General features: G+C 37.0%; 1 protein-coding gene across 10 annotated transcripts in view; it reads right to left on the reverse strand.

The window, feature by feature from the left end:
* The window catches only part of CHRM3 (cholinergic receptor muscarinic 3), a 557,245-nt gene that overhangs the window by 306,113 nt on the left and 226,862 nt on the right, over positions 1 to 24,270 (reverse strand). For 4 of the 10 annotated variants that reach the window (XM_061161388.1, XM_061161392.1, XM_061161390.1 and 1 more), the window contains one exon: positions 2,020 to 2,082. The exons of 5 other annotated variants lie outside the window; for them this stretch is intronic. The gene's annotated coding sequence lies outside the window, so the exon portion shown is untranslated. Of the gene's footprint in view, positions 1 to 2,019; positions 2,083 to 24,270 lie in introns of those variants that run through there. One more of the 10 variants, XM_061161395.1, reaches the window with a different exon arrangement.

Here is a 24,270-nt window from a genome sequence, read left to right on the forward strand (position 1 = left end):
AGGTACTGTAGTTCACACAGTGAGGAAGAGACTAGGGAATCCCTACCCTCGAGGAGCTTAGACCATGAAACAAACCATAAACACATGTGAGAATTCTTCATGTCTTGCCTAAATCCCTCAAGCTACACAAATAAATATTTTTTCCATATGGGAATATTTTAATGTGCCTTAAAAATAAAACTTCTAGTTTTTAAAAGGAATTAAATTTGGGTAGCTAGAACAGTGCTCATTTACAGAGAGTAGTTAGTTGGATTCTTGTGGTGGCTTGGGGGTAAAGAATCCACCTGCAATGCAGGAGATGAGGCAAGAGCCTAGGGTTGAATCCCTGGGTCAGGAAGATCTCATGGAGAAGGAAATAGCAACCCACTCCAGTATTCTTGCGTGGGAAATCTCATGGGCAGAGGAGCCTGGTGGACCCCAGTCCTTGTGGTTGCAGAGTCCTACACGGCTGAGCATGCACAAGCACAAGCACACAGAACAACAAGCTCTAATCCAGGTCCCCCTAGACACTAGTCTTGCACACAGAATGGATTTTGGTGCGGGAAGAATAGAAGCCAGGAAACCATCAGGAAGATTACACAGTTGTCCCAGTAAGGCTGACTGATCATCAGGATGGTAACAGAATAAAAAGAAATTAAGAGTTTCAGGATGTATTTAAAGTAAAGAACAGGAAAAGGAAAATAACTGATAACTCTTTAGTTCAATGGCCATTAAGAAAAAAGTTGACTTTAGTAGACATAGCACTTCCCTGCATTGGCAATGGACATCCAAAAGGCAAGTTATTATTTTATATTAAGAGAGTACCAGTACACCCTCCATTTACAAATAAAGAACAAAGGTCCAGAGAGGTGAAGTAGCTTTTTTAAGCCTTCAAGAGCTGCTGTCACCTGCATTTCCCATTTCCTATTTTCCAGCCCAGGGACTTTTCCATTAACCAGCACCTCCTTCCCCCGACTCAGCTCAGTACCTTATTCAATATCTTGCATGACTTTCTTTGGAAAGGAATTTCATTATATAACTTATCTTTAACCTGTATTTTTTTCTGAGCCTAATGAGTGGAAAGTATTTAATATCAGGACTATAGTTTAAAAGCTTAGTTTTGGGGGCCATACTAGCACCATTACTCCTAAACCTTTATTTTAAAGAACAAAAAGCAAAAGAAGAAACTTGGAATTAGTATTTCTTTTATTTGCTTTCGTAAGCAATTTCAATTCATCCTGAGTCCCCCAAACCATATCTTTTCTATATATGGAATAGCCTCGGCTCACTTTGTTTTATAAATGGATAATTTAGTAGAATGTCTGTGTTACTAAAGAACATTCAAAGGATTAGTGTACTAACAATCTCACAGCAATAGTACAGGCTCCTGGCCTCATAATGTGAGGACCAGCATTAAGGTAGAAGAGTACAGGGAAGGGCATCTGACATGTCCAAGATCAAACCTTGCCTTTGACATTATCATAGGATAAAGTTCTTAACATCTCAAAGCATCAGTTTCCTCATTTGTAAAATAGGGATCATAATACTTAACCCTGATGGCACTATTTGTGAAGACTAAATAAGGTATAGAAATACATCCAGCATCATGACCAGATATGAATGCTAGAGCCAGTTAATTCTCCATTTAGATTTGAGTATCACAAGACCTAACAACCTTGTGGAAGTTCAATATTTGTCTCCTGCTTTAAGAAATCTAATGGCATTTTTAAAACCCTTTTGTTACTACAGTTAAGATACAAACAAGCTTTTGAAATAAAATCAACTTATCTCATATTTCAACAAATGCCTTCATTGTAATTTTGAATCTGATGAGCAAACAAGTTAAAAAAAAAGCATCTTTATTAAGATACACAAAATTGAGCATGACTGTATATTTACATTAAGATGTATACAGTAATGATTATGAATTATATTAAAAAGCACCAAACAGAATTCCTATTCCCCCTTAATCTTTTCTCATAAATCAAGCCATAAGGCTCCCTTTTAAAGCAAAGAATTCAACTCATGAAAGGATCTTACCTTATAGTACCTTAGTGGAAGTTCTGAATGTCATTTATTTCACCTCTAATTAGAACACAGGTGCTAGAAGAGAATAAGAAAATGGAGCTTACACAAAGCTAGGATCATGGAAAAGGGAAAGTCAACTATTACACACAATGATTTGAAGAAATATAAGAAAATTACAAAATTTTGTAGAAAGAGATTTCATATATCGTGACGCAGGTGGTCAGAGAGTTAAGGAACCTGTTATTGACAAAGAAAACATACCTATTGACTTTGGATGAAAGGCTCTTTCTATAGTTTCACCTCTCATACCTGCCAAAGCTCCAGACACAAAGAAAGGCATCAAGTAAGAAGGAAACAAAAGGAGTTGCTTATCCCTTATTTTAGCGATGGTGTTAGCGATGGTGTCTTACTTTTTCAGTGAATGAGTCAGCACTGCCTACTTAGAAGTTCTAGTCCATTATCTTCTTCCAGACACTATTGGGAGAATATACATACTATTATCTTATGACTAGCTAAATTATAACACAGAGATAGAGCCAAATCTTTATAAACTGAACTATAATTGACATATAATATCCTATTAGTTTCAAGTGTACAACAGCAATTTGCTATTTGTACACATTATGAAATGATCACTGCGATTAAGTCTACATACCATTTGTAATGGTATCTAGAATTGATGCTTTTGAACTGTGGTGTTGGAGAAGACTCTTGAGAGTCCCTTGGACTGCAAGGAGATCCAACCAGTTCATCCTAAAGGAAATCAGTCCTGAATATTCATTGGAAGGACTGATGCTGAAGCTGAAACTCCAATACTTTGGCCACCTGATGCCAAGAACTGACTCACTGGAAAAGCCCCTGATGCTGGGAAAGATTGAAGGCAGGAGGAGAAGGGACAGAGGATGAGATGGTTGGATGGCATCACTAACTCAATGGACACGAGTTTGCATAAACTCCAGGAGTTGGAGGGAGGCCTGGCGTGCTGCAGTCCATGGGGTCGCAAAAAGTCTGACAGGACTGAGTGACTGAACTGAACTGAAATGAACCATCTGTCATGGTACAGAGTTGTTACAATATTATTTGTTGTATTTCCTATGCTGTACATTGTATCATTGTGACTTATTATTTTACAATTGGAAATTTTAACCTCTTAATCTCTTTCACTTATTTCATCTGTTTTCCCATCTCTCTCCCCTCTTATAGCCATCAATTTGTCTTCTGTATCTAAGAGTCTATTTTATTTTGTCCATTTACTTGCTTTTTATACTCCACATATAAGTGAAATCATATGGTATTTATTTTATTCTCTCTGGCTTATTTCTCTGAGCATAATATCCTCTAGGTCTACACATGTTGTTACAAATGACAAGATTTCATTCCTTTTTATGGCTGAGTAACATTCCAGAATACTGCATCTTCTTTATCCACTCTTTTATCAGTACACACTTCAATTGCATCTATATCTTGGCTATTGCAAATAATAGGGGTGCATATATCTTTTAAATGAACATAGGGGTGCATATATCTTTTAAAATTAGTGTTTTTGTTTTCTCTGGATAAATATCCAGAAGTGCAATTGCTGGACCATATGGTAGTTCTATTTTTAATTTTTTGAGGATCCTCCATATTGTTTTCCATAGTGGCTACAATTTATATTCCAAGCGACAGTGTACTAGGGTTCCTTTTTCTACTCATTCTTGCCAGTGCTTGTTATTTCTTGTCTTTTTGATAATAGCTATTCTGACAGGCATTAGATCGTATCTTAGTTTTTCTTTTTTTTAATGTGGACTATTTATTTACTTTTGACTGCACTGGGTCTTTGATACTGTGTGTGGGCTCTCTCTAGTTGTGGTGAGTGGGAGCTACTCTCTAGTACAATAGACACACAGACTGCTCATGGCAGTGGCTTCTCTTGTTGCAGAACACAGGCTCTAGAGTGCACAGGCTTCATAGTTGTGGCGCATGGCCTCAGAGTATGCAGCTTGCAGGCTCCATAGCATGTGCTCAGTAGTTGTGGCACACAGACTTTGTTGTCCCATGGCATGTGGGATCTTCTCAGACCAGGGATTGAACTGGTGGCCTCTGCATTGCAAGGTAGATTCTTAACCACTGGACCAACAGGGAAGTGCCTTGCTGTAGTTTTGATTTGAATATTTACCTGATAACTAGTCATGCTGAGCATCTTTTCACATACCTGTATATCTGTGGGAAAATGTCTCTTCAGGTCTTCTGCCCATTTCCTAATCAGATTACATTTTTTTTTTTTTTTTTTTTGGACATTTAGTGTTATGAGTTTTTAAAACATATTTTGGATTTCAGTCCCTTATCAGATACACTGTTTGCAAATATCTTGGGATACAATCAAATCTGAAAGAAAATCCCATAACCACATTTTGGACACTGATATTCATATTTTTAAAGAGCAAAGAGCCTAAGAATTGGGCCCTGAATCTTAGAAAAGCATCTCTCTTAGAAATTTGGCCGAGAGAAAGAAAAAGGCACTAAGTTTCACGAGAGGAGAAGGAGGGAAATGTGTTCTTGTGAGGGATGTCCTTGAGGATAGAGCTTCCATCCAGAAGGAACAGTAAGTGCTAGAGGAGAACTTGAGGATGAAACCTGACAAGATATTATTGGATTTTTAAAAGGAAGACCTTGCAGTTTCTTGAGAGGTGAAGGTTAAGTCAGATGACCAGAGGATGAGAAGAGGCTGCAAGATGAGAAGTAGAGGGATTCTAGGGCATGTTGGAGGGATTTCCTCAGCAAGGATAAGAGAAGCTCCTCTGAGACTGTGCAACAGGATAATCCGAGAGATGGAGGAACACTTGATTAATAATTTAGAGATAGGTTTGTATCTTACACGTCTTTTTTAAAAAAGTATCAATTTGCAAAGGACTGTGGAGAAAGAAAAGAAAAAAAAGCCATCGGTCCTTCATAGTTTGAGAAACACTATTTTAAAGAACATCAGTCACTTTGCCAGCTCAGCATCCCTCCCTCTCTGGGGCCTCTCCTTCTGCTATGGCTCCCAGTGCTGAAACTATCCATCAAGGGATCCTCTCCTACTTTCAGCAAAAGGACGGCACCTGACCCAAGGGAGGCCTCTTAGATTGCTCTTCTCTTGGGATCCCCAATCAGAGGAATGTGTCCTTAGGAAGGCAATGGTAGAAGCTAATTTTTCATGAGACCCATTCACTTTATGCATGGGGAGACTGAGGCTAGTGAGTCAGTGAGCAGAGGTCACTTGACTCCAGGCTATCTTTCCCACTAACCGCTCTGTTCTATTTAGATTCTGGCATCTCTTTGGGAAATGGTATCTGGATGATGGGAACTTCACGAGAAGATTCAGTAGTATAGTAACACGCTCAATCCGACTAGAGGAAGGGATGGGTAAGTCATCAAACAAGGAAAACCAATCTTGCTGCCGAAAATGAAATCCATGAGAGTCTAAAATAAAGAAAGTATAATCAAGGAATATGGAGGCCTCTTTAATACTGCTTTCTGTCTCTCCTCTGAAAGCAGACATTCTCCTCAGAAAACAGACATTTTTCTGCTGTACGGGACATACCAGTGAGCCTGGAATTCATATTTCACCATAGATTCTTCATCGAAGCTAATGGGCCAAAGGGCAAGTACTCTGTGAATTCCACTGAGGCATGTGCCAGTCTTCTCATAGTAACTTACTAAGTGTCTTGCACACAGTAGTTTCTCAGTGAGTCTTTGTTATATGGGTTTTATCAAAACTAATAAATATCCAGAACACACTTGCCTAATTTACAATTAGGGGTTCCAACAAACCTACATATTGAGATTCACATCATTTAAAGTAAGTAAATATATATCTCTCAACAATAAAAATTAAGTTACATGATTAATAACCAAAAGAAACAAACACCATTCAATCATTAAGGTATCTGCTAATAAAAGGACCTTCTGTGCTAAATGAACCAGAGAACAATAAATAAGTACTGAACATGCTGAAGTTTATCTAAGTTTCTCTAGTATTAGATCAAGCAAAGTATTCATTTTGAAAACCATTGAGGGAACTGGCTTTAATCCTGGCTTCACATTCACTCTATTGCAAATTAACTGTATATGACATTCATTAAGGAATAAGCTTCAAATCTCTGAGTATAAATGACAGGCTCTTCTGAATGCTAGCAAACATGGCTTAAAAGGTTTCAAAATCAAAATATGATTGGTGATTCCAGAGATTGTCACTGTAATTATGCAGTTAGCTAAATAATTTGGAAAACAAGAAAGAGACAGAAAAATAATTATGGAAGACTAGGTGTCAGGCTCTTTTAACAGGTCAACAAAACATTACCTTGATTTAGGATGTATATAGAGAATGGTAAGCTATTTTGATAGTATCTTTAAAGTAGTAGTTTCTTTCTATCAGCTTATCAGGTGTTTCTGGAACACAGACTCTGAGAAGACCACTCAACGAGGTAGCAGTTTTGGAGGCTTAATATAATAATTTAAGCTGTTCCATTTCCTTAAAATTTTTTCAAAATTTTTGAAAAAACTGACCTCTGGGACAATGTGAAATGCCCCAACATTTGAATCATAGGAGTCCCAGAAGAAGAAGACAAAAAGTAAGGCCATGAGAAAATACTCGAGGAGATAATAGCTGAAAACTTCCCTAAAATGGGGAAGGAAATAGCCACCCAAGTCCAAGAAACCCAGAGAGTCCCAAACAGGATAAACCCAAGGCGAAACACGCCAAGACACATATTAATCAAATTAACAAAGATCAAACACAAAGAACAAATATTAAAAGCAGCAAGGGAGAAACAACAAATAACACACAAAGGGATTCCCATAAGGATAACAGCTGATCTATCAATAGAAACCCTCCAGGCCAGAAGGGAATGGCAGGACGTACTGAAAGTAATGAAAGAGAATAACCTACAACCTAGATTACTATATCCAGCAAGGTTCTCATTCAGATATGAAGGAGAATTTAAAAGCTTTACAGATAAGCAAAAGCTGAGAGAATTCAGCACCACCAAACCAGCTCTTCAACAAATGCTAAAGGATCTTCTCTAGACAGGAAATGCAGAAAGGTTGTATAAACGTGAACCCAAAACAACAAAGTAAATGGCAACGGGACCACACCTATCAATAATCACCTTAAATGTAAATGGGTTGAATGCCCCAACCAATAGACAAACATTGGCTGAATGGATACAAAAACAAGACCCCTATATATGCTGTCTACAAGAGACCCACCTCAAAACAAGAGACACATACAGACTAAAAGTGAAGGGCTGGAAAAAAATATTTCACGCAAACGGAGACCAAACAAAAGCAGGAGTCACAACACTCATATCAGATAAAATAGACTTTCAAATAAAGGATGTGAAAAGAGACAAAGAAGGACACTACATAATGATCAAAGGATCAATCCAAGAAGAAGATATAACAATTATAAATATATATGCACCCAACATAGGAGCACCGCAATATGTACGGCAAACACTAACGAGTATGAAAGAGGAAATTAACAGTAACACAATAATAGTGGGAGACTTTAATACCCCACTCACAACTATGGATAGATCAACTAAACAGAAAATTAACAAGGAAACACAAACCTTAAATGACACAATGGACCAGCTAGACCTAATTGATATCTATAGGACATTTCACCCCAAAGCAATCAACTTCACCTTTTTCTCAAGTGCACACGGAACCATCTCCAGAATAGATTACATCCTGGGCCATAAATCTGGTCTTGGAAAATTCAAAAAAATTGAAATCATTCCAGTCATCTTTTCTGACCACAGTGCAGTAAGATTAGATCTTAATTACAGGAAAAAAATTGTTAAAAATTCAAACATATGGAGGCTAAATAACACGCTTCTGAATAACCAACAAATCATAGAAGAAATCAAAAAAGAAATCAAAATATGTATAGAAACGAATGAAAATGAAAACACAGCAACCCAAAACCTATGGGACACTGTAAAAGCAGTGCTAAGGGGAAGGTTCATAGCATTACAGGCTTACATCAAGAAACAAGAAAAAGGCCAAATAAATAACCTAACTCTACACCTAAAGCAATTAGAGAAGGAAGAAATGAAGAACCCCAGGGTTAGCAGAAGGAAAGAAATCTTAAAAATCAGGGCAGAAATAAATGCAACAGAAACTAAAGAGACCATAGCAAAAATCAACAAAGCTAAAAGCTGGTTTTTTGAAAAAATAAACAAAATTGACAAACCATTAGCAAGACTCATTAAGAAACAAAGAGAGAAGAACCAAATTAACAAAATTAGAAATGAAAATGGAGAGATCACAACAGACAACACTGAAATACAAAGGATCATAAGAGACTACTACCAGCAGCTCTATGCCAATAAAATGGACACCTTGGATGAAATGGACAAATTCTTAGAAAAGTATAACTTTCCAAAACTGAACCAGGAAGAAATAGAAGATCTTAACAGACCCATCACAAGCAAGGAAATCAAAACTGTCATCAAAAATCTTCCAGCAAACAAAAGCCCAGGACCAGATAGCTTCACAGCTGAATTCTACCAAAAATTTAGAGAAGAGCTAACACCTATCTTACTCAAACTCTTCCAGAAAATTGCAGAGGAAGGTAAACTTCCAAACTCATTCTATGAGGCCATCATCACCCTAATTCCAAAACCAGACAAAGATGCCACAAAAAAAGAAAACTACAGGCCAATATCACTGATGAACATAGATGCAAAAATCCTTAACAAAATTCTAGCAAACAGAATCCAACAACATATTAAAAAAATCATACACCATGACCAAGTGGGCTTTATCCCAGGAATGCAAGGATTCTTTAATATCCGCAAATCAATCAATGTAATACACCACATCAACAAATTGAAAGATAAAAACCATATGATTATCTCAATAGATGCAGAGAAAGCCTTTGACAAAATTCAACACTCATTTATGATTAAAACTCTCCAAAAAGCAGGAATAGAAGGAACATACCTCAACATAATAAAAGCTACATACGACAAACCCACAGCAAGAATCACCCTGAATGGTGAAAAATTGAAAGCATTTCCCCTAAAGTCAGGAACAAGACAAGGGTGCCCACTCTCACCACTACTATTCAACATAGTGTTGGAAGTTTTGGCCACAGCAATCAGAGCAGAAAAAGAAGTAAAAGGAATCCAGATAGGAAAAGAAGAAGTGAAACTCTCGCTGTTTGCAGATGACATGATCCTTTACATAGAAAACCCTAAAGATTCTTCCAGAAAATTACTAGAGCTAATCAATGAATATAGTAAAGTTGCAGGATATAAAATTAACACACAGAAATCCCTTGCATTCCTATATACTAACAATGAAAAAACAGACAGAGAAATTAAGGAAACAATACCATTCACCATTGCAACAAAAAGAATAAAATACTTGGGAGTACATCTACCTAAAGAAACAAAAGACCTATACATAGAAAACTATAAAACACTGATGAAAGAAATCAAAGAGGACACAAACAGATGGAGAAACATAACGTGTTCATGGATTGGAAGAATCAATATTGTCAAAACGGCTATTCTACCCAAAGCAATCTATAGATTCAATGCAATCCCTATCAAGCTACCAACGGTATTTTTCACAGAACTAGACCAAAGAATTTCACAATTTGTATGGAAATACAAAAAACCTCGAATAGCCAAAGTAATCTTGAGAAAGAAGAATGGAACTGGAGGAATCAACCTGCCTGACTTCAGACTCTACTACAAAGCCACAGTCATCAAGACAGTATGGTACTGGCACAAAGACAGAAATATAGATCAATGGAACAGAATAGAAAGCCCAGAGATAAATCCACGAACCTATGGACACCTTATCTTTGACAAAGGAGGCAAGGATATACAATGGAAAAAAGACAACCTCTTTAACAAGTGGTGCTGGGAAAACTGGTCAAGCACTTGTAAAAGAATGAAACTAGAACACTTTATAACGCCATACACAAAAATAAACTCAAAATGGATTGGGGATCTAAATGTAAGACCAGAAACTATAAAACTCCTAGAGGAGAACATAGGCAAAACACTCTCCGACATAAATCACAGCAAGATCCTCTATGACCCACCTCCCAGAATATTGGAAATAAAAGCAAAACTAAACAAATGGGACCTAATGAAACTTAAAAGCTTTTGCACTACAAAGGAAACTATAAGTAATGTGAAAAGACAGCCCTCAGATTGGGAGAAAAGAATAGCAAATGAAGAAACAGACAAAGGATTAATCTCAAAAATATACAAGCAACTCCTGAAGCTCAATTCCAGAAAAATAAATGACCCAATCAAAAAATGGGCCAAAGAACATTTTGGCCCAAATGGACATTTCTCCAAAGAAGACATACAGATGGCTAACAAACACATGAAAAGATGCTCAACATCACTCATTATTAGAGAAATGCAAATCAAAACCACAATGAGCTACCATTACATACCAGTCAGGATGGCTGCTATCCAAAAGTCTACAAGCAATAAATGCTGGAGAGGGTGTGGAGAAAAGGGAACCCTCTTACACTGTTGGTGGGAATGCAAACTAGTACAGCCGCTATGGAAAACAGTGTGGAGATTTCTTAAAAAACTGGAAATAGAACTGCCATATGACCCAGCAATCCCACTTCTGGGCATACACACTGAGGAAACCAGATCTGAAAGAGACACGTGCACCCCAATGTTCATCGCAGCACTGTTTATAATAGCCAGGACATGGAAGCAACCTAGATGCCCATCAGCAGATGAATGGATAAGGAAGCTGTGGTACATATACACCATGGAATATTACTCAGCCATTAAAAAGAATTCATTTGAATCAGTTCTAATGAGATGGATGAAACTGGAGCTCATTATACAGAGTGAAGTAAGCCAGAAAGATAAAGAACATTACAGCATACTAACACATATATATGGAATTTAGAAAGACGGTAACGATAACCCTATATGCAAAACAGAAAAAGAGACAAACAGAAGTACAGAACAGACTTTTGAACTCTGTGGGAGAATGTGAGGGTGGGATGTTTCAAAAGAACAGCATGTATACTATCTATGGTGAAACAGATCACCAGCCCAGGTGGGATGCATGAGACAAGTGCTCGGAACTGGTGCACTGGGAAGACCCAGAGGAATCGGGTGGACAGGGAGGTGGGAGCGGGGATCAGGATGGGGAATATGTGTAAATCTATGGCTGGTTCATATCAATGTATGACAAAACCCACTGAAATGTTGTGAAGTAATTAGCCTCCAACTACTAAAAAAAAAAAAAATGTGCAGAAAAAAAGATCAAATTTCCCTATTTTCTAATTATTTTGAATGTATATATTCTCCTATGCCTAGGAAGCTGCAAATCATTTTAATGGATGTTTTGCAATCTAAGTGGATGATAAATGAATCTGTAGCCCTCTAATTTGGACAGCATTATACCTGCTCACGAGCTTCCCTGGTGGCGCAGACAGAAAAGAGTCTGCTTGCAGTGTGGGAGACCCAGGTTTGTCCCTGGGTTGGGAGGATCCTCTGGAGAAGGAAATGGCAATCCACTCCAGTATCCTTGCCTGGAAAATTCCATGGACTGAGGATCCTGGCAAGCTACAGTCCATGGGGTTGCAAAGAGTTGGACACGACTAAGCAACTTAACTAACTTTCTTATACCTGCTCACAGTTTTGAAACAGATAAGCTTAAGTAATTAACTTCTAGTATTTGGATGAAATTAAACCCCAAACTCTCAGAGGACCTAGAATATTTCCCCACTTAATTTCACAACATATCTTTATTTGAAGACCAAATAACAAGTGCTTTGACAAAGTTGAGCCTGACAATTTGTTTCATGGGAATAGGATAAATATAGTTTCAAAATGTAGATATTATGCTAGGTCTGGTTTGCATTCAGTATTTATGAAAAAACAGCATTCACTAAATATAGTTGTTCATTCAGATTTGTATTCTGATTTGTTTCCTTCAGTGCCCTTCTCACTTTAGCCAGCCCAACCCATCCAGTGAGAGAGAGAGGACTAATGAAAACATACAGCAGTTCTTATGAGTAAAATTATTCATTCCTTTGTAACTGAAGGAAAACAAAAATGACAGCAGCTGAAAGAGGTTAAGAGAACAAGTTGTTTCTTGTGCACCAGACTGGTTATTTTTCTCATTTGCAGAGGAGGTTCAGGGATCAAATAATTGTCTCCAAGTTGACCAGTAAGAAACTGGTAAAATTGATATACAAAAGCTTGGATCTTTTACATTTTAAATTCCATTTAACAATATTATCAATACTAACAACAAAAATATTTAGTGAATGCTTACCATATTCCAGGTGCTATTCCAAGGCCTTGACATACATCCAATCATTTCATCTTCACAGCCCTATTGCTACTTGCATTTTATAGATAAAGATACAGATATTCTGCTCACTTGCTCTGTGTAGAACCACAGCTCTACAGAGATTATTGAGAAAAAAACTTGGTGCTGAGTCATCTTTTGCCATCTACATTCCTTTGCCTTTGTCTATCCTTATTTTATTCATCCAAGTAAATTAATGTTTACTCATTAACACAACTCCTAGTTTGAATGGTAGAGTTCCACTGGCCCATTATTCTCTACAAGGATTGTGAGAAGAGTTTTAGCTGTTTTGATTGATGGGCGTTAGAGTAGCACAGCGAGAGATCTTGGTGGACACCAACTACTCTAAAAGAGGCTCTACCTGGGTTTTCCAGGCAGCACAACACGGTGGAAGGGACGAGACTGCAAATGAGAGCGGCATTTCAGAGAAAGAAAATCACTCACTTTAGGAGTTTTTTTTTTTTTTTTAAATCAATGAGTGCTGTGTCACCCTTGACTGAAGCTTGTGAATGAAGACTGTTCCTACCACATTAGTAAACAAAGGATGTTGTGGCCATCAGGTCATCAGCCACTGCAGCTGCCCCTTGCCAGTGTACCCTGAGGAGATTCAGGAAGAAGAAAAGCAGAACACTAGCGTGAAACAGTTAAGGTGCATATCGAAGGAATGATTTTAATAAGTTCAGACTCTTGCAACTTCCTATACATAGAAGAGTGCTAAATTCATTAACTAGGGATGTCTATTTCTCTTTAATTAACAATAATCATTTGATGTTCTGAGTATTGAGTTACTTTGCATAAATGCCTTTGTATCCTGGCCCCTCCATTACCTCTTCAGAGCAGTCTGTCAGTGGCTGTCTCCTGGGCTGAAGTCCTCAGTATGTCTGCCCAATAACATAATTCTCAGCTTTTAGACAGTGCATTGTTTTCAGCTGACAAATGTCTGAGGAGACACTACAGACCCAGAAGAATGGCCATTGTGCTAGGCTGGGCTGATGGAGAGCACAGTATCCGAAGTCTTCTGGTTAGGTTCCATACTTGTTATCAAGATGGTAGCCAACTTGTTGGTTCATGTAAGCTGATAAGCCCTCAGCCAGTGATTGGGAACATGGGCAAAGTTTAGTAGTCTGGGGTAAGTGGACTGGTAAATAGTGTAACAGGTCAGATTATTAAATCTCTTACCTTCAGAGGAGGTGTGCTGGGGTAGTGGTGGGTGGCATCTACGTTTAAGAATGAGGAGAGCAAAACAGGATCTGAAGAAGTTAAACTAAAGAAGGTCTCTTGCCAAGACCTACTCCAGATCTCTTGAATGTTCTCCCAGAAGCCACTAACAGAGGAATGAGTCCCACTTACTACACAGAGACTGGGTAGGCCTGAGACTTACAAGGTGATAGTTTTAAATTCTTATAAGTCCCTGAGTCTGAGGACTACAGGCGTGGATACTGAGACTCTTATAAAGTCTTATTACACCAAGAGCTCAAGAAATTCAAGGCAGTATCAAATGACAATTAAGTGGAAAGTATTGTTTTCCATTTCAATTTTGGCAGAGAGTCTTAATGGGAGAAGAAAATGTCACCCTCATTTGTAGAAAAGGACCACTTGTCAATCCAATTTCAGCAAACCTAATCTCATACTGCTGAGATAAAAGCTGGAGGCTGAATTCAACTTGATACACAAAACAGGGTGAAGAGTATTACTGAAACTTTGTAATTTCACTTTTTGTTCAATGGACATAGAAAACTGACTAAAAGGAATTTCACAATATTAATGTTTGTTTGTTGGTCCTTTCTGTAATTAGATGTGATTTTTGTGTTCTTCTATATTTTGATTTTTTTATAAATCAGAAGAAAGTATTTAACAACCAACTAATACTTTTATAGTGGCAGTTAAATAATAGAAACTGATGACTTCTAACAACTAACTGAGATTTAAACAGCTCTTTTAGCACTAAAGCTATTTTAAAAGGAAAAGTTCTTAAAAGACATATTTTTAAACATAACTCTTTAGAAAGATATATGCATATATTCTGCATAAAATGTTAAAGACATTTTAACAATTTAACAAAATAATGCATGCCTTTATAAAATTAGACTTTAAAGATTATGACTGCTGGCTGGAAAAGGCAGTTAAATGTCACTTAAATTTACTGCTTTTACTAAAAGAGGGAGTGAAAACTTAGAAAGCAGAAACTTAACATAAAATGAAACATATACAACTTTAGTATCCTATAGTATCCCAAGCCTATTTTTCTCCCTGTTATGGACTGAATTGTGTCTTCCTCAAAGTAATAGGTTAAAGCCATAAGTCCCAATGTGACTTAAATAGGATCTTAAGGTCGTGGCTGTAATTCAACAAGAATGGTGTCCTTATAAGAAGAAGTACCTGAGTGTACTTGAGAACATGTGCTCCCCCTCCCCCTCCCACCCCAAACCCTGCGCATACAAAAGCCACAGGAAGACACACTGACAAGGTGCTGTCAGCAAGCCAAAGACAGAGGCCTCCTCAGAAACCAACCCTGATGGCACCTTGATCCTGACCCATCAGGCTCCAGAACTAGGAAAGCAGAAATGTGTGTAGTTCAAGCTACCTAGCCTGGTATTTTGTTATACCAACCCTAGACTAATACACTCCCAAGGTTATATTCAATTCTACAGTGAACAAAAGCCTACAGATTATGCTGAGCTTTATCTGTAGTTTTGGCTTCTGCCTTTCCTTAAAACTCATAAATTTATAGAATGTTTAAGCTGAAAATTAAAGAATCACTTACCCCAAGTTCTACCATTTCTGAATTTTGTCCTTGGTTTCCAAGTGGTGAATTTAAAATGAAATATGACCTTTGAGTAAAACATGTATGATGCCAAAAGAGAAATATCCCTCTCTGCTAACTAACACCTTTCAGTATAAGGATAGAAATCAAATGAGGACATTCCAAAACCATAGCTCCTTTCATAACAGAATTAATCTGAAGGCAACTCATACCACTGGATATTGTGTAGGAACTATTATATCTTTAATTCAAAGAATGAAAGTTATTTACTACATATGATTCACCACAATATTAAATTGGTAAGGTAGGGTGATCAAAAAGTAGTTAATCTGTATAACTGGTAGAAATGAGGTAGGAAGAAAAGCCATAGGTTACAAACTTACACTTTTTCTTTTATCCAGAGAAATTATTAATTTTTACTTTTTTATTCATAGTGGAGATAGAGTTATGTATGAGTTGATATATGCATTTGTGGATAAGCTTAGAGATCAACTTATTTCTAATGTTAAAGTACTTATGTTAACAGAGTGGGAAGAATACTAAGGAGAAGGAAGTTGTTTTGTTCACCCTGGTCCTGTCACTAATTTTTTTGTTCTTACATCTCAATCTCTGTCAGCCTGAATTCTAGGCTGCCTAGAAACTTAGAAACAGGATTAAATGACTATCCTTGTATAACAATACATAATAAAATAGTCTCTTTCTAAATAATAAAGCTCATTTAATAAATGAAACAATACTCAAGTTACATAAAAGGAAAAAAAAGATTTTATTTCCTCTCATTCTCACTCCCAAATTCAGTCCCTTAAATGCTAAATTTGATGTTTATCATTCCATGTATTTTCTCTTTTCATTCAAACTTATCCATTTCCTTTACTGTTCTTCTGTCACTATATTATAATGCATATTCTCTTCTCAGTAAACAATGCAGCACAACTTCCTCATCCATCCCAGTGGATCTAACACACACTTTAAAAAAAAATTTCTTTATTTATTTTAATTGAAGGCTAATTACTTTATGATATTGTGGGGTTTTAGCCATACATTCACATGAGTCACCCATGGGTGTACATGTGTTCCCCATCCAGACCCTCCCTCTCACCTCCCTCCCCATCCCATCCCTCAGGTTCATCCCAGTGCACCAGCCCTGAGTGCCCTGCCTCATATATCGAACCTGGACTGGTGAACTATTTCACATATGGTAATATACATGTTTCAATGCTATTCTCTCAAATCATCCCACTCTCGCCTTCTCCCACAGAGTCCAAAAGTCTGTTCTTTACATCTGTGTCTCTTTCACTGTCTCGCATATAGGGTCATCATTACCATCTTCCTAAATTCCATATATATTCATTAATATACTATATTGGTGTTTTTCTTTCTGAGATATTTCACTCTGTATAATAGGCTCCAGTTTCATCCACCTCATTAGAGCTGATTCAAATGCATTCTCTTTAATAGCTGAGTAATATTGTATTGTGCATAGGTACCACAACTTTCTTACCCATTCATCTGTCAGTGGACATCTAGGTTGCTTCCATGTCCTAGCTATTGTAAACAGTGCTGTGATGAACATTTGGGTACATGTGTCTCTTTCAATTTGGGATTCCTCAGTGTGTATGCCCAGCAGTGGAATTGCTGGGTTGTATGGGAGTCCTATAACCAGTTTTTTAAGGAATCTCCACACTGTTCTCCATAGTGGCTGTACTAGTTTGCATTCCCACCAACAGTGTAAGAGGGTTCCCTTTTCTCTGCACCCTCTCTAGCATTTATTGTTTGTAGACTTTTTGATAGCAGCCATTCTGCCTGGTGAGAAATGGTATGTCATTGTGGTTTTAATTTGCATTTCTCTGATAATGAGTGATGTGAGCATCTTTTCCTGTGTTTGTTAGCCATCTGTATGTCATCTTTGGAGAAATGACTGTTTACTTCTATGGCCCATTTTTAGATTAGGTCGTTTATTTTTCTGGAATTGAGCTGCAGGAGCTGCTTGGATATTTTTGAGATTCTTTGTCAGTTGCTTTGTTTACTATTATTTTCTCCCATTCTGAAGGCTGTCTTTTCACCTTGCTTATAGTTTCCTTCGTTGTGCAAAAGCCTTTAAGTTTAATTAGGTCCCATTTGTTTATTTTTGCTTTTATTTCCATTACTCTGTGAAGTGGATCATAGAGGATCCTGCTGTGATTTATGTCAGAGAGTGTTTTGTCTGTGTTTTCCTCTAGGAGTTTCACAGTTTCTGGTCATCATTTAGATCTTTAATCCATTTTGAGATTATTTTTGTGTATGGTGTTAGAAAGTGTTCTAGTTTCATTCTTTTACAAGTGGTTGACCAGTTTTCCCAGCACCACTTGTTAAAGAGATTGTCTTTTCTCCATTGTATATTCTTGCCATCTTTGTCAAAGATACGGTGCCCATAGGTGTGTGGATTTATCTCTGGGCTTTCTATTTTGTTCTATTGATCTATGTTTTTGTCTTTGTGCCAGTACCATACTGTCTTGATCACTGTAGCTTTGTAGTATAGTCTGAAGTCAGGCAGGTTGATTCCTCCAGTTCCAATCTTCTTTCTGAAGATTGCTTTGGCTATTTGAGGTTTTTTGTATTTCCACTTGTGAAACTGTAAAATTACTTGTTCCAGTTCTCTGAAAAATACCGTTGGTGGCTTGATAGGCGTTGCATTTAATCTATAGATTGCTTTGGGTAGTATACTCATTTTCACTATATTGATTCTTCCAACCCATGAACATGGTATATTTCTCCATCTGTTTGTGTCCTCTTTGATTTCTTTCATCAGTGTTTTATAGTTTTCTATATATAGGTCTTTTGTTTATTTAGGTAGATTTATTCCTAAGTATTTTATTCTTTTCATCACAATGGTGAATGGAATTGTTTCCTTAATTTCTCTGTTTTCTCATTGTTAGTGTATAGGAATGCAAGGGATTTCTGTGAGTTAATTTTATATCCTGCAACTTTACTATATTCATTGATTAGCTCTAGTAATTTTCTGGTGGTGTCTTTAGGGTTTTCTATGTAGTGGATCATGTCATCTGCAAACAGTGAGAGTTTCACTTCTTCTTTTCCAATCTGGATTCCTTTTATTTCTTTTTCTTTTCTGATTGCTGTGGCTAAAATTTCCAAAACTATGTTGAATAGTAGTTTTGAGAGTGGGCACCCTTGTCTTGTTCCTGACTTTAGGGGAAATGCTTTCAATTTTTCACCACTGAGGAAAATGTTTGCTGTGGGTTTATCATATATATCATATATGGCTTTTATTATGTTGAGGTATGTTCCTTCTATGCCTGCTTTCTGGAGGGTTTTAATCATAAATGGAAGATGAATTTTGTCAAAGGCTTTCTCTGCATCTATTGAGATAATCATATGGTTTTCAGCTTTCAATTCTAACACGCATTGTAAGGACTGATGAATCCATTCAACATGGATATGCCACAATTTATTTAATCCATTTATGCTCATGGGATTAGGATCATTCCTTTTTTTAATTACAAACAATTTAGCAATTATAATCCTCTTGTCTCTGTACATGTTTGTTAATTTTTGTAGTAATATAGTCTTAAAACTATAATTTATAGGTCCTATGGTTATCACATTTATTTTAGTAGATAATGTCAGTGACTTATCAAGATTTAACAATTTTGTTTCCCACTTTCCTCATCATAATTGGACATTACTTCTATCTATTGATCAATCAATAAGTCCATCTGATTTTTGGAAAGAAAAACAGTATTCTCAGCAAAATCTCTTTATTATCTGTAGGTTCTCAAGGGCAGTCTTGTACCAGGGCAGAGTAGAAACAATCCTTGGCCAATGTTCCAGAGCTGAGTTATAAAATGGAAATGTGTGCTGAGGTGCTTCAGTTGTGTCCGACTCTTTGTGACCCCATGGACTGTAGCTGGCCAGGCTCCTCTGTTCATGGGATTCTCCAGGCAAGAATACTGGAGTGGGTTGCCATTTCCTTTTCCAGGGGATCTTCCCCACTCAGGGATCAAACCTGTGTCTCTTATGGCTTCTGCATTGGCATTTGGGTTCTTTACCACTAGTGCTACCTGGGGAAATGGAAATAATCCTTGGAAAAATATATTTCAGGAAAACAATAATAACTACTATTTGGAGAAAGGATTTTTAAAAATTGTGTTGTAACAAGTGAAAATGATAAACACTCCTTTACAGGAAAAAGCTGCTCTACAGGAAAAAAAATCTGATTTAAAAGTCACTGCTATTATTTTCCCCACTAAAAATGTCTGTCCCAACAAAGAGTTTCCTGTATTCTTGAAAAATTCAAAACAATCCACAACAAAGGAAAAGGTCCAGTCTTGAGTACCTTAATCACATAAACAATACAGTATCTGTAAAATACTATTCTTTAGCCAGACATGATTGGGTTTAGCTGCTTGGAAATGTTAATCACTTTTTTTTTTTTTTTTTTTTTGCAGGTAACATTTCAGCAAACCCAATGCAGGGGACTGCATTGAATCTCCTCCTCTTTCTGAACTTAAGTCATAATATGAATAAGAAAACCAGGAAGGAGTATTTTGTATTTTTGATCAAAACAGTGTTATAGAGTATGGTCAAATTATAGTGTTTCTAGTGTTTCAAAAATCCAATTTTACTTATTTTTGAATACTATTATTATTATCTTTATTTTAGTTTTTTAAAATTAGTCTTTATTGGAGTATAGTTGCTTTAAAATGTGTTAGTTTTTGCTGTACGGCAGAATGAATCAGTTATACTTATATACATATATATATATACACACATATACACATACACATACTCTTTTTTAGACTTCCTTCCCACTTAGGTCATCACAAAATATTGAGTAGATTTTCTGTGCTATACAATATGTTCTCACTAGTTATCTATTTTATACATAGTAGGGTTTATATGTCAGTTCCAATCTCCCAATTCATCCCACCTTCCCCTGACCCCCCTGGTATCAAGGATCCAATTTTAAAAGGAAAAATATACCTGGAATTTAGATTTGTAAATGGATATTCTTTGGAGACCCTGCTTTGATTCCTGGGTCGGGAAGCTCCCCTGGAGAAGGAATAGGCTACCCACTCCAGTATTCTTGGGCTTTCCTAGTGGCTCAGATGGTAAAGAAACAGCCTGCAATGCAGGAGACCTGGGTTCAGTCCCTAGGTTGGGAAGATCCCCTGGAGGAGAGCATGGAAACCCACTCCAGTATTCCTGCTTAGAGAATCCCCATGGCCAGATGAGCCTGGTGGGTTACAGTCCATGGTGTCGGAAGGAGTTGGAGACGGCTGAGTGACTAAGTACAGCACAACACATTCTTTGGAGTGTTTCCATCAGTAATCAGAGAAACACCTTAAAGGATCACTAGCAAATTTGCAGTCCAACATCTCTTCCTGGTAATGACACAGCCAAACTCATCGATTAAACTTTGGAATTCATTAGAAGATGAATGAATTTGTAATTATATCAGCTTAGTTTAAAGCATCTAAGGTGCATATGTTTTTAAAAATTAAAATAAATAATAATAAAGGCATATCTTTCTCTGTGTCTAGAATTTGCTTGTTTAGAGAATAACGTTTTTCCTTTTATCCCCAGTTTTCACTTTTCATTTCAGGACTCAAGAAATTTCCATGTCGGGTCTTCAGCAAAAGTTAACCTGGACTCTGGGCAGTTGCTTCATTCAATGTCTTGGTCTTCTCATTCAGAGCCTAAAGTTAAAGCCATCAACTTATCTCAAAGGAATGATAAAAATAACTGTACCTTATAAAAAAAGAAAGGAAATACTACAGCTAAATGATAACATGGCTGTATTTATTTTTTTTAATGGAAAAATAACTTGTAAACAAAACCCTGCACTATTTAAGTCTGAGTTCTTGTCCAAGTCAGACAGGATCCTCCACACCAGATGCCCTGCTGGTGTCTATCAGCTTCTTTCTTCTCCACACTCCCTCTCTGGGATGGTAGGTGCTTTGGAGACTCCCAGACTCCCTGCAGTTAAAAGTTATCCCTATTCACCTATTCATTGGTCTGTCTCTTCCACAAGATTGTAGGTAAGGATTCTATGCCCCAAATATGCCCTTAAGCCCACACTGATGCCAAAATAGACACAGAGCCAAGACCAAAGCAAATAATGAGGCCCTGCCTGGTAAACTCTTAACTGCAGGCACTACTCAGAGAGAACTTCAACTAAGCCAGACTCCTTAGGAATACAGGTGATTAAAACAAACAAGCAAGTAACAAACAACTGCAGGCAGAAACTGAGAAGATTTATAAATGCTTCTAGAAGATACAAGAAAGCAGGGTATTCAGGGATACTGTCATGAAACAGTAAGAGTGTGGGGACATACAGCGGGCTGTCACAAGTCATTCAATCCAGATATAAAAGGAACTTCAGTGGACCATTAACATGGTCATTTTATCTATAATCTGTATGTGTGGATGCGTCTGGAATACAATGGAAATTAACATTAGAACTCTATATAATTTGCAGTGCTGTATGCGTGTGTGCGTGCTAAGTCGCTTCAGTCTTGTGTGACTCTTTGTGACCCCATGGATTGTAGCTGGCCAGGCTCCTCTGTCCATGGGATTCTCCAGGCAAGAAGAAGTGGGTTGCCCTCCTCCAGGCCAGTGTTGTATACTATGCTTATTAAAAATAATGATATTTAAATACCACATTATAGAGTCAAATTTTGACACAACACTTTACCATTTTTATAAAAAATAACACTTGCTGCCATACAGTAGACAGCCATCTTAAGAGTCTGGATTTTAATAAGTGACCAAGATGACACTGTTTCAAGAAGGCAAAAATCAAGCAATCAAAGGACTCTTTATAGGTGTTTATAATATTTTTTAGACTTCACCCTAAGTCCCAGGAGCTCCACAAGATTCCAGGAAGATATCTGATGCTCAGATAAATCTGGGAAATATTGGCTTAAATACTATGCTATCATTATTTTTACAACAGAATTAGTTAGAAATGTTAAAACTGAGCTTTGCATTGTGAATTTCCTCAAGGCAGACACATCCTGACTTTTGTTTTTCGCCATCTTGTTTGGCAAAGTGAGGTTTTCTGAGGGGAACCAGAGTAAGTGCTGTATAGCACAAACAGCTCAAGATCCTTTTCTACTTCAGTAATTAGCCTCCAACTAATAAAAATAAATGAAAAAAAAAAGAACAGGGAAAAAAAAAGGATCTATTCTTCTGTGTCTAGCCTAGCTTGAAAACGAATTTGCTTGAGTCTAGATAAATATTTCTCTCAAAACTCATAGACTCAAAAAAAATCATGAAAAATAAATTTATCTTTCTGAAAATGGAATAGTGCATGCTACATTGCAAAACAAAAATGAATAGATCTGGGGTGGAAAAAAATTCAATAATAATAGTTTAGAAATATATATTTTTAAATACCACAATTTGAAATGCAACCATGACATTCTTAGATATACTCTTGAAAGTCAAATGAGCTCCTGAAACTGTATTTAACTAAAATTCCAATCTCTTAAATATTTGGAAAGGTCAATTTTGATATGATGAATTACAATTTTGGCAATTCCTATCATATAGCTGTTCTAAGGAAATACTGTTGGTGGTGTAAATAACATATTCAGCTGGTTTCTCTAGAGTTTTTCATGTTAAATACTTTTTAGAAAATGCTCAAATGTCTCGAGTTAGCAGCTTTTCTTTCCTACTAGCATAAGCAATGCTTTTGGTTGGTAAATGGTTAACACATACTGCAGATAACAGTCCTCCTGGAGCTCAGGACCCCCAATCTACAAAGCAAATACACTGATAAAGGAGATCCTTAAATGAAAATCTCATTTAAAAATTATATTTTAAAAAAGCAGTTGCATGGCAAAAAGATTTGCTGTTATTCAGTTGCTCAGTCATGTCTGACTCTTTGCAACCCCATGGACTGCAGCACGCCAGGCTTCCCTGCCCTTCACTACCTCCTGGAGTTTGCTCAAATTCATGTCCATTGAGTTGGTGATGCCATCCAACCATCTCATCGTCTGTCGCTCCCTTCTCCTCCTGCCCTCAATCTAAAAAACAAGCCTGGATATAATGTGGTCTGGACAACGTGTCCACAACCTTATAAGCACAAACACATAGAGTAATCTTTAAAGAAACAAAGAAAATTTAGATTTAACCAAATGAATTTGTTGATTAAGCAGGTCCCAAAACAGTCACTTTTCAGCAATTTCATACAGTTCAACTTGCAGATCAAAATGTTCACAATGGTTGTAACTTGGGAACAAAATAATGGTTTATTTTTATACTTTTGTGTGTGGGTGTATGTATGTGTATACCTTCTCTTATTTTCAAAATTTCACAGTGAACATTCATTTTAAACAACATACTTTTAAACTTTTACAAGAAGACACACAGAGCACAAACATGTAAATGAAGGGATTAAATTGTTTCCTGGAGGGGAAGATAAAGAAAGTGAAGGAAGAATCTGGACTGTGATTTAGATATCATTTTCAAGAGTTGTATGTGGATTCCAACATCTCATTATAAACTGACATGTAAGAAGGATCCTGGTTTCCCAGAAATGTTTTCTGCATACACTGTTAAAGGATTACCCTCAGTTTGGGCCCGAAGTAGGAACACAAGGATGCCATCCATTATATGAGGGAATAGGCAATATGGTAAGGAAGCTATCTGTATTTCTCATGTAGCATCATTCTTTTTTTCCACTTAAGATATTTGACTCTCCTTAGTTCATTTGTGAGTACCCAGATTAAAATTCTGAACATATCCATTGAAGTTATATTTTCTCTTGGGCTGTGTTTGTAATTGAACAATCAATGCCTTCTAATAAGCAAGGATTTACTCTGGTCTTCATGAATCAGAACTAATCTGGAGGATGCTTACAGTCCTAAGGCTAGAGAAGCCAAAGGTTCTTATTTATTTTAATTGAAGTATAGTTGATTTACAATATTATGTTAGTTTCAGTTGTACAGCATAGTGATCCTTTCCTTTTTTTTTTTGGATTTTAGTCCATTAGAAGGAAGTGTCACTTCTTCCACCTGGAGGGCACCCCAGTTTTGGGCGAGGGGAGGAGCTTATTTCTGGCTGATGGCTGACAGCATGGAGGGGCCCATCTGGATTTCACAGAAACGGTCTCATGCTAGTTATGGCCATTTTTCTGGGATCACTCTCACCAA

Source organism: Dama dama, chromosome 15 (assembly GCF_033118175.1).
Source record: "Dama dama isolate Ldn47 chromosome 15, ASM3311817v1, whole genome shotgun sequence".
In the NCBI taxonomy this organism is placed as follows: Eukaryota; Metazoa; Chordata; class Mammalia; order Artiodactyla; family Cervidae; genus Dama; species Dama dama.